Consider the following 11,566-nt stretch of genomic DNA (forward strand, 5'->3'; position numbering starts at 1 on the left):
GGGAAACTCTTTTTTTTTTCTCTCTCCTCCCGCGTCTCGTCCCGTATCTATCCTCCGAGGAAAGGCAGCGGCAACAACAACGACAGTCGGAGAACGGAAAAGTGAAAAATTTTCTCGAGCGGAAAAAATGATATTCAGCAGGCCGCCAGCCGATCCCCTCGCTCGGCTTCCTCTCCGCGAAGCGATTTCCTCTCTTTCTTCCTCTTCCCTTTCCCCTTTATCGCACATAAATCAGACATGTTTCATTTACGATCACGCACGCTTCCGCGGAGATCTTCCCGCGCGAGTCATCTCCCGGTGCGCGAATCGATTCTCGTTATTTTCTTTTTAACGAAAAATTGTCGCGCTCGACTGAGTCTGACTAACGTTTCGGCTCGCATGGCGACTGATGGTGGGAGATTGGCCGGCAAAGCGACTGCGTTTCTACTCCATCGCATTAATTTACGACACTTTCGACCGCTTTTGCCGCTCGGCCACTTAGAGCCTGTCGTCTTTCCCAAGTCCTCCGCGCATACCTACGGCCTGACGTGGTTTCGCATCCGAGATCTGAGATTGGTGTTGTCGACCAAACACCACATAGTGTGCATAACGCCGTTTTATAAATTACAGTGATCGTAGCGTGCTAAAAAGCAGGTATTTTTCTTTCTTTTTCTCATTAATCATCGTGTGGTATCGCGCCTCACATGGAAAAAATTTAAAAGAAAGCAAAATATTTATTTATTCAATGCACTTGGAAGATCAATTTTATAAAATTATTTTTTATACTTTTATTCTCGGCAATTAAGTGAGTCTTATCGCGGAGTTGATTCAAATTTAATCCAATTAATCAATTTACTCTATAAAGGTTCATAGTTCTAATTTAAATTGCGTTAATGAGTATCTTTTTCCGGTTGCACTGATTGTATATTAACGCAATTATCAACTCTTTAATCGCCCCCAATAGGCAGAGATGAGAAATTGCACAAACGCTATTTTTTATATTGTTATTCTACATATTTATGTAAGTCTCTAAATCTGTTTTTTTTTTCGTTTTTACCTTATTTATTATTTTTACCATATTCTTGTTGCTAGAGCCCGCAAACAGAATGGAATATCAATTTTGTTATTCTTTTCTTTAATAATACTGAAATAGTTATTGATTGATCGACAATCTTCTTGCTAAATTAAGAGCCGACCTGTATAACTGCACGAGAAATTCTAATTTTACTTAACAAACATCTCTCGATCAATTGTAACATATTGACAGTTTTAGCTTTACCTTTAAAAAATTCAAAGAGTATTTTTTGTTCAGCGATCATAAAGAATAATCGCGTCATCTTCGTTCTCTATCCGGCACTGCTGATAAATAAATACGTCCATAAGTCTCCGATCTGCCATGCTTTGTCGCCCGGCGACATAATAAGTAATCGGGCATACGCGGCAAACTAGGAATTAGTAACGGTCAGCCGGGAGAGATGTACCTCTTCCGTTAAAGAGCGGCGAGAAGCGGCGGCGATAAAGAGATGGCAAAAATCGAAGGAAGCTGAGGTCAGACGGCCGGCCGGGCCGGCCAGTCAAGCGAGTCGGTCGCGATGCGGAACGCATACCCGTGAGGTCCCGCACGCACGTCCCACATAAGCTTTATAGTAATAACTATCTATCCATACGTAAGAGTTATTTCCAGGCTGTGATTTAAAGTTGCCGATGCATAAAGCCTCGCCGCGACCGGAATCTCTCTCCCTTTCCCCCTCACTCTCGTCCGCATCGAGAGTACCGACGTTAGTAGCCTCATATACGAAACGCATTGCGTAGGTACGTGGAAATATGATGACGTCGAGAATGAAAAGACCATAAGGGGAGAGCGAGGATACGAGGTTGACGGGAGAGGCTGCAGTAAAGAGAAAAGAACCGTGCTTTACGCGTATCCTTTGAGAAAGGCGGTTCCCCGACAGCTTCCGCGACGGCCTGCCTCTTCGCGCCGCGGCTCTGTTCATCCGCCCACTTTGTGTAGGATAGAGATTTACTAATGAGAATCGCGAGAACATAACGCACCGCAGAGCGCTTCGAAGAATCAGCCGTAGGTGGTAATAAAGTTCGAGGCTTCAAGGACACGGTATGATTAATTGAGAAGTTACTGTCAAGTTTAACGAATCTGCATTGTGCGTTATTTGCCTGTGATATTCTTGAGATGCTTGTACGATTAGTTTTACACAATCAACATACAATCTTTAATTTACTATACATTTCGTTATCTGTCATTAGAGATTAACCGCGCATGTGATAGAAAATGAATTATAAAATTTTGCGCGGGTTTATAACTCGAGATTAAGAAAATTGCAATAATAATGTGGAATTTTTGCATTCTCATTTTTTAAATTTCAAATAGATAAAGTCACATTTAAAAATTCTTTTCCAAAATTATTATTGCTTACAATTCTACCAATCTTATAATTAAAATTGTAACTCGTAAGATTGATCAAACGAGAAATAAAAGAACGCAAGGGATGCCCGCAGAATTACAAGTATAGATTCTTATGAAGTCTATTGAGTTCTACCATTGAGGAAAATGAATGCCCGCGGGCATAGTTTGTTCCTGCCACAGGAGCAAATCCAAATATCACATCGTACTGCAAGTTGGAGGAATGAGAGAATATCTTTCCTATGGAAACGGCCGCTAAGTCACTGACGTCCTTTCCTACCCCGAGGCGTTTTCGTTTCCACCCTCTCGAGCATGAGACGCGCAGTGAGTGGACTTAAACCCTCTAGGCACACCGGATCCTGGACTACGGTCAGCCCTTTCTGCTCCTCCTTCCCAGCATGCCTAAGATCTTCACGATGAATCATCAGGCTAGAATGAATCACTCGGAATCTTCAGACATTATTAATTACCTGCTGTACCTGCGAGAGTTTTGTCAATGAATGACATATCTCGGGATATCTGGCATTGCTCTTTACAGATTGTTTTTATATACTTATATAATCTTATTGCTATTCAAATTTGATTAAATACAGAAAGTGATTATAAAAATATGTGTATTTATATGTGTGAAGAACGGAGTAGATGTCGGAGTACATGCACGACTTGTCAATGTAACTTGACAAATCTTCTTAACGTAAGCAGGTAATTAGAAAAACTTGTTTACGATATTGAACAGGAATAAAGAACCTCCTCCTCAATTTCTTCTCCCCGGAAATGTCTATCATTCACCGAGATACTCTTTTCAAACCGAATCAATTTGTTAATCGGCTCTATCAACAACTCGCGATCGTCAACGTCACCCGACTGACGGTGGAAGCTGAGTCTCACATCAGTCTCTTGGAGCTTCGTGTCGCGATGGTGAACCGTCACGGCAATGGCAATGGCGCTGAATGCCTCTAGCCATCTGAATAACAGCCAACACATAACATAACACCTCGAGAACAGCCGGCCATTGAAGAGCGGCACCATATTGTCCTACGTTACAATAGGTCACTGAGCGCACTTTGAATGACCCATGCCCAACCCATACAACTCCTCTACGAGACAGAACCTCTTTTTCTTCATTCCATGCCCGTTTCATGTGTTACGTCGATTTTTTTCTCTTTCGAGATTTGTCAGAGAATGTAGACGCTGACAAAAGGAAAGTGATCTGCGAACTGGTTCGATCCTTGGAGTAATTTTTCTATATATTTCTTATTTTTCCTGCTATCCTATCCTTTAATTCAAGAGACGATAAACTTCAACTTTGATAAACTTTAGTTTTGCTAGCTTGTTCTTAAAATACATAAAAGATATCTTTAATAATGTATATCTCTTAATCTAAACATGCGAGATGCTAATGTCATATTATATCATTGTAGATTGCTTGAGAAATTTTTACATATATAAGTAAAAGAATAAGATTTTTTATAACGTATTTTTAAATATATTAAACAGTACTCGAAACATATAGAGCAAACGTAAGATTAATTTTAATAGAAGCACTTTAATCAGACACGATGACAAGTCGCGAGCGCGCAGAACGAAAATATGTAGGAATTGTCAAATCCCCTTGGCCAACAAATGATGTTTACTTTGGCGTGTTTCTGAAACGAAACACGGTTCCGTCTAAAATTGTAGAGGTATATTTCCTAAACAATCCGAATGGATCTCGAAATGAATCTACAAGATGACAGACCACACACACAATCGACGTCATGGGGCGCCGCGTCCGGCGGAATTGTTCGAGTTTTGTTGAGGGCTCGTCGGCCTCGAAGTTGCGCGGACGTCTCGCTTGACCCGACGAGGAATAGGTCCCGAGACTCGTACTTAAAATCGTAGCAGTCGTAAAAATAAAGCTCGGACTCGATCCGACGAGCGCCGCGATCTCCGATCTCTTCTGATCTCGATTTTTCTTAGAACCGGCGGCCGACGATATCTCTCACTAGCTAACCAAAAAGAATAACGCAGACGAAGATACGCGCGACGGGGAGTCCGAAATCCGAAGCCGGAATTTGATATGCGAAAGACTTCTACGATTTCGATTGGCCGGTCTCATTTTTACCCGATCTTCCGTCCGACAAAATTTGTTACGAGATAATTATAAAAACTGTGGCGAATCAGGTATACGAAACTTTGAATCTGTACTGTCCAAATTTATATTCTTTATGATTTACACTTATAGTGTAAATGATATTTTTATGGAAGATATCAGTGTTAGAAAAAAAGATTGTTGATTACAAAAACTCGCAAATGACGAATTTAGAGGTATTCGTGAGATTAAAGATGCCTGCGGAATCTATATATGAAAACTTCTTATATGCGATCGCGTAAAATATTGACAGAGACGGGACACCGAAATATTCAAATTGACCTACTTTCATGATACTTTTGCTATTTCAGATATGATTCATTCGATGTATTTTTAAATATGAAATTTTCATTTGGTCTCTCTATTATTGTCAAATTAATTTTGTTCCTTTCACGAAAGTATGCCGATATTTGTATCTTAACTAATATATATATTACTGAAAATGTTCCGTAACAAGTACATATCTTGTAATTTCTTAATTATTTACATTGATATTTATATCAAAAATTTAACAAGTGACAAGTTGGGTCAACATACATATTTGGCATCTCGCGCATGCCTAGAATTTTCATTACGACGAAAATATTCTCGAGAAGTCGTCACCGCGTCCAAGAAATAACAAACTATTTCAAGCAGGGGATTATCACCATGTAAATCATGGCAGATCTTAGTCGTCCACTTCCGGCACGATATCGCGGATCATAGTATGCGATCGCGTGCTCGCTATGTGTTTCTTTCCTCCTCTGTGAAGACACAGATACATTCATACAGATACCGCCTCCATCTCTCGCTATCCTATTAATTGTTCGATGCAACGTGGGCGGCGACCGCGCTGTACTAATTGCTCCGCGGAGGTACGACTGGAATAATTCGTGCTGTGCGGAAGAAACTGTGAGATCCTTCTAACCGCACTACGTGGACGTCCAGACGAGAAGAGAAACGAGGAAAGCACCGGCCGCGGTGCAGGAGAGATCAGAGAGATCGACCTTTGGCCGCTAATCGTGCGGGACACTGACAAAGTTTCGTCGGAGCGCCAGGTTTCTGATACTTCGTAGAGAGAGGCTCATCTCCTCGTTGGCGTCGTGACGCCCGTGACTGATCATACTCGTAAAAGTCTTCCTCTTTTTCAAGAGAGGTGCCGCGACCATTGCAGGAAATCCGGCTCGTCCATGTACAACATTATCCAAAGGAATAGAAACGTGTCATTGTCAAATTTTGTTGTCACAAATTTCATGTCGTCGCAAATTCCAATTTACTCTTTTCGGGCAGAATTTAGTTTTGCGAAAAATCATTTCTTATTTGAGAATAATGATATAAAGTATCATTATTTTATCTTAGAATTTTTATTTATAATAATTTTATGATATAATCTTAATTTTAATTTTTTTATATAATTGTGCACAATTTCTTATTTGGGAATAATGATATAAAGTATCATTATTTTATCTTAGAATTTTTATTTATAATAATTTTATGATATAATCTTAATTTTAATCATAATGATACTTTATATCATTATTCCCAAATAAGAAATGATTTTTCGCAAAACTATATATATTATATGTGTGTATGTACATACTCTTGTGGTAATACGAATTAATATTGAATGACAATGTATTCGTAACATTCGGTCGAATAGTCAGCCACTTTATTCCAGAGAGTGTCTAAATTCTACGAAAAAGCCATTTGCCAGCGAATGATACGGAATTGATGTCTCGTGCCAGACACGCATATGCGTGATTCTAATAGACGGCGAGACGACGCGCGGCATGCAACTCACATCATTCAGTCATGGGGTAATGAGCCTGAGAGACAGAAGCGAGGTAAAACTCGGTCAATTCCCATGTCGTGGCATTGTGTATCGTATTCTGCATCTCGACCCTTCATGAAATAAAGACCCCGTCGAAGTAAATTTCTTAATACACGTTCAAACAAAATTGCGGCCTTATATTACGATTCGCGGAGAATAAGATAGTGTGAGAGGAAAACGTGATTACGACTGAATCGGTTCTGAATTGCGGCAGAAAATTGGAAGTGAAATTAGAAAATCTTGCAATTATTGCGAAGGATTGTACATAATGAACTGAATTAACGAAATTTATTTTCTACGAATATATTTATAGGTATAAGCAGCTATTAAAAGAAATGAAAGTATGAAATAAAATAATTTTAATTGATCACGTATGCTAATACTCTCTCCGCCTTCTTCTCTTCATTTCTCGAATGCTGAGTCATTAGATAAGTGCTAATATGCTGTTTATTGGAATCCTTTGATTTAGATATAAACATTCACAACTATCCTCATCGAGAAGTTTCTCGGTTCGTTATTCACGCTGTTTATGACTGCTTCTCAACTTTATCACGCGCAAATGTAGCTTCTAACAGTTCTTTTTCCGCGATACTCCTGTGTTAACGGTCGCGTCTCACTCACTTTACGATTGCGAGAGACAAGATATTATTTATAAATTCGAACAGCTCCGTCGAACGATGCGGTAAAAACAATCCAATCGTCCCGATAGCATCGCTAAATGCGGGCAAATGAACGATAAAGCTTACGAGCAGCGTAAGTCGCAGAGGAACTCGCAACGCGAATGAGTTGACACGCGCGTGTGTAAATCTAGAGACTTAATGAACTGCAGGTTAGTGTTTCGCGAACGCACCGTACATGGATAACGTGGGACAAATCACTGCGTGTGTAGAACATGCTTGTAACGAGGTAACAGGACTGCTCGCGGAAGAAATTACTAACGCGTCTCGCCGCGGCAAACAAGCTCGGATGAATGACTAATGACAATTGATAGAAGACAAATAATATGTCCAACAACGAGACGATGGACGGTCCAATTATTTATTCCACCGAATTCGCGAATTCGATTCATATAAAGATCCGTTGTTCTTCTTCGTTCTTGGATAATGGAAAAATTGATACCTGTCATTTACTAGTCTACCATTCATAACTCTGCTTTGATTTGAATAGGCGCATAGTTACTGATATTTTTTTAATAAGAAATATTATTCTAAAAAGTTTCAGAGAATTTTATTCCAGTGCAGTATATGATGTAAGCCTCAATGAGACAATGAGAAATCAGATTGGAATTTCTGTTCGCGGTGAAATAATTTGCAGAATGAAGTGTAAAACGCTGAATAGGCATTCCGCGTAATAATAATACACGACTGTGAGAGGTCTACGTATACTTTTTCTAAAATTCCATGTTCCCTTGCCGTGCTCGCGACCCGATGCACCTGTCGCGTATGCGAGCGCACGATTTATGCATCTCAGTCGGTGCAAGCTGTCTGGAAGATGTAATGGGAGACGAGCTGCGTGAGGAGAATACCACAATAAAGTGGCAACGAAAAAGCGCGAAGAAAAAGAGGAGAGAAAAGTGCGCACGTGCGGCGAAACATGCGTTTGATAACCGAGATTTTTGAATAAATACGATTCGCGTGGATAGTTTCTAGTGTCGCGGTAGGAGATCGCATAATTACATAAATTAGACGCCTGACGGAGGAAGTCAAGAAGATTCCGATGAAGAGAAGGCAAGATCGATAAGTGCGAAAAGAAGCGCGAATGAGAGGATCGATGAGAACGAGAGAGAAAGAAAGAGAGAAAGCGGATAAGAGGCTCCTATACAACACGCGTGTCTAATTTCCCTACGAACGGCCCGATCGGCAGGCCCGCGGGCGGGTCCGGTGATTTACGCAGCCAGCACACGCGTGAGCGTTCATGCACGCACAACTCTCCGATGCTAATGCTACAAGCTGTTAAACGTCTTTAATAATATTCGGCGACGAAGGTGGCGTATTCGCCGTGAACGATCGCGAAGCGAGGCGAGGCGAGGCGCGATCTATCGTCGCGAGGTGATCGCGGGGATTCTCATTAGTGATTCTCCTACAGGTGTAACTCTCTCTCCATTCTCCCTTTTCAATACTCGTATACGATTTCTCACCGCGCGACGCGAGTCGGATAAATAAATATAAAATGCTAGATGTTTCTACGTACCGAGAGGAATCGAAACAGCTGATTTACCGTAATAAGCTCGTGCGACTAGTAATGCGCGGATGTAGGTTGCCGTTGAGAGAGAATAAGTCGATTTTATATATGTGTAATGGTCGAGCCTTGGATACATACTGTATCATGTCGGTAACAATACTTCGTCGTGAGAAAAATAATAATAGCGAATGTATATTTATATTTCTTTTACACATCGCATGTGTGTTTATGTTTGTATTATATTCGCTTCTTGTTATTTGTATTAAATGTGGAAAAGAAACGTGCAATACATATATGTGTTATCGTATATATAATAAATAATAATATTATATATAGTTAGTTTGAATTCGAAAATTCTAATTTATGACGTTGATACGGGAAACGAGAAAGTAATTTTTTACGCGCGTAAAACTCTCACAAGTATTTACAGATACCATTATATTTTTTTTCACGCAATCACACATACGTTATCCGCGTCGACGCGCTGTTGACACATGTCATTGGTCACTCGATCGCGCCACTCAAAAACACACCGGTTTTCAAGCTTCGTTTCGTTTTGGTTTTGTTGGTCGCATACTAATTAGCCGGCCGCTAATTTACCCACGCCAGTAAATCATGCAAGCGTATGAGTTACCCGCGCCGATAAATTCCTACTTACGACACGCTGGACATTCGAGTCGAGTTTGGCTCGCGTGGAAGTTGTGGTTTTTGTCATTAGTTTTAACTAAAATTTATCGACCCTAATAATCACCGCCGCGCAAATCATTACTTTCAATCCGCGCCAACTGGAAATTTTTGTTTTAATCGAAATTTATTCTCCCTTGTATTTACATCGGGAGACGTTAATTTAGCGTAGATGCACGTGACTGGAAACTAGATGCAAGGTAGATAAATAGCGCCAAAGACAAACCGTCTTTGCGTAAAGTTTACATAAATCATGCGTTTTCATATTTTCCACAAGAAAATTTACATAGAAATATTGATATTAAAAAACACACTCTCAAAACATTTATTTTTGCAGAAATATTTAAATACGTAATTTGTAACCTTTTCTCTCACAGATTATTAAAAAAAAATATATATGTATATATATATGAAGGAATTTATATAATAAATTATAGAAGCAATATATTTGTCTTAAAGACGAAGGTAATCTTGGAACGAAAGTGACTGTATCTACGAATTTTCTTAAGTAAAAGAAGCATACCATTGAAGCCATGCTCTTTAATGAAATGCTTCTCACACTTGCACCCTTTCTTCACGCATCGTGTAACTTCTGAACAGTAAAAGCGCGACTCACTGCATTATGCAAATTAGTAGTTACGTATCCTCGGACTAATCGGAGCTAAAGATCCAAGGGTGGGGCGTCGAAAACCGCTCGAGTCGAAACAGCCGTTAATCAAAATCGCTCTTATCGCATTTGTTTAATAACCCATCTCGAGTATGCCGCTGGACGGGTATCGTTTTCGAATGGTCGGTAGCCGACGCGCATCCTCTCAATTTGCTCCATTCGGTCTCTCTCGAATCAACAAAATATTCGAAGTGCATACTTTGCGGCGAGCTTAATCGTAGCCGTAAGCGATAGTATAATTCATGTGGGGCTACAAACTCCTCGCCGTGTCGTATAATTAGAGCATGCACGTTCTCGCGACCGGGCAACCATCGAACGCGAGTATAGATTTGAATCGCGATGACGTTTTATTTTGCGTTCAGGATTAATTGAATCTCAGATCGATCGCTCGATCGTTCGCGCAGGTGGGCGACAAAGGAAACGGGAGTTCATCGGGCAGATCGCATACAAAGTCACCGCCACACGGCGGCACATTCGACGTTCATTAGCCTAATCGCCTTCATCACACGAAATTAATATGCAAATACACGGATGCGCCGCGTTATTTATAACGCACCGTGGAATAGGTATAATGGGTTGATGCCGACGGCGTACCTAGCGCACGACATGTCATCCAATTAATTATCCACCGCGCAATTTCTGGCTCATACTCTACGGAGTTAACGGTGTCTTAACGAGGACTCCACCTCGCCCCTTTCCCGTCTCTCATTCTCGCTGTCTCGGTCGCCGTTGCATCGTGGAGAGGATGGACTCAGGTAAGAGAAATCAGACACGAGAATTTCGGTCACGTTCAGAAAGCACGCGCGAAAAAATAGTTAACGTCTTGAAAGTCCAGAGTACTTGATATTATGGATTTTTTCACTGCCTGAAGCAACCCTCAGAGGCAGATATTAACGCCGTTGCGCAACGAGGCTAATTACAACGTACTCGTAATGATCATCTTTGGAAGGAGGTTACATAACTATTAATTAAAATAATACATTATATGTCAAGTAGAGTTTTCTCACAATAAACACGCATTAGTCTTGAATTCTTCGTAGTCCTCGACAGGAAACAACATTTAATGCAACTTTATTTTCGAAGAAAACACTGATAACTAAAGTATATATTATTATAATTGAAAGTGTGTGATTTTTATTTGATACATTAAGAAAAAATATTTTTATTATATCAATATATTTAAAAGTCATATTAAACCGCCCAAAAATTTTCGAGCGGAAAATCGGGCTTTGCTCCAATTTGGCGTGTTCTAAGTGAAGCCAGAGAATTCTAATTTCTGTAGACATTAGGCGGCGTAATGAGCTTCCGCTTTAACGAGGCCATAAGGCGAACATACGCGAGAAGTCAGACGTGTTATTGGAAGCTATACATCTGGAATGTGAATCATCAGCACAGGCAAGAGGAACAGTGCGATTTGTATCCCAAAATTGGGAGCGAAATATTTAAAGTTTTAAAGGCGCCTTGTAGAATTTCTACCCGAAATGATTAAAAAAATACCGCACAAATTTTACATATCCCTCCCACTTATTAATAATTTTGCTAGCATATATATTGAACAAAATTGTGCGAGTTGTCTTGCGAGACATTTTTATATAGCGTTTTAATTAAAACCATTATTTTATCCACTTCATAAGATGTATCGTACGATTACATTCATTTATTGTTACATTCGCGAGTACACACACACACACACAC

The 11,566-nt window shown here is 40.2% G+C and overlaps 1 long non-coding RNA gene across 1 annotated transcript in view; it reads right to left on the bottom strand.

Annotated features, from left to right (window-relative positions):
- LOC115240399 overlaps window positions 1-8,631 on the bottom strand; it is a 76,876-nt gene extending 68,245 nt beyond the window's left edge. The window contains exon 1 of the long non-coding RNA XR_003884770.1: window positions 8,530-8,631. This is a non-coding gene — a long non-coding RNA (uncharacterized LOC115240399). The remainder of the gene's footprint in view (window positions 1-8,529) is intronic.
- Window positions 8,632-11,566: the final 2,935 nt, after the last annotated feature.

Source organism: Formica exsecta, unplaced genomic scaffold (assembly GCF_003651465.1).
Source record: "Formica exsecta isolate Colony F162 unplaced genomic scaffold, ASM365146v1 scaffold425, whole genome shotgun sequence".
In the NCBI taxonomy this organism is placed as follows: Eukaryota; Metazoa; Arthropoda; class Insecta; order Hymenoptera; family Formicidae; genus Formica; species Formica exsecta.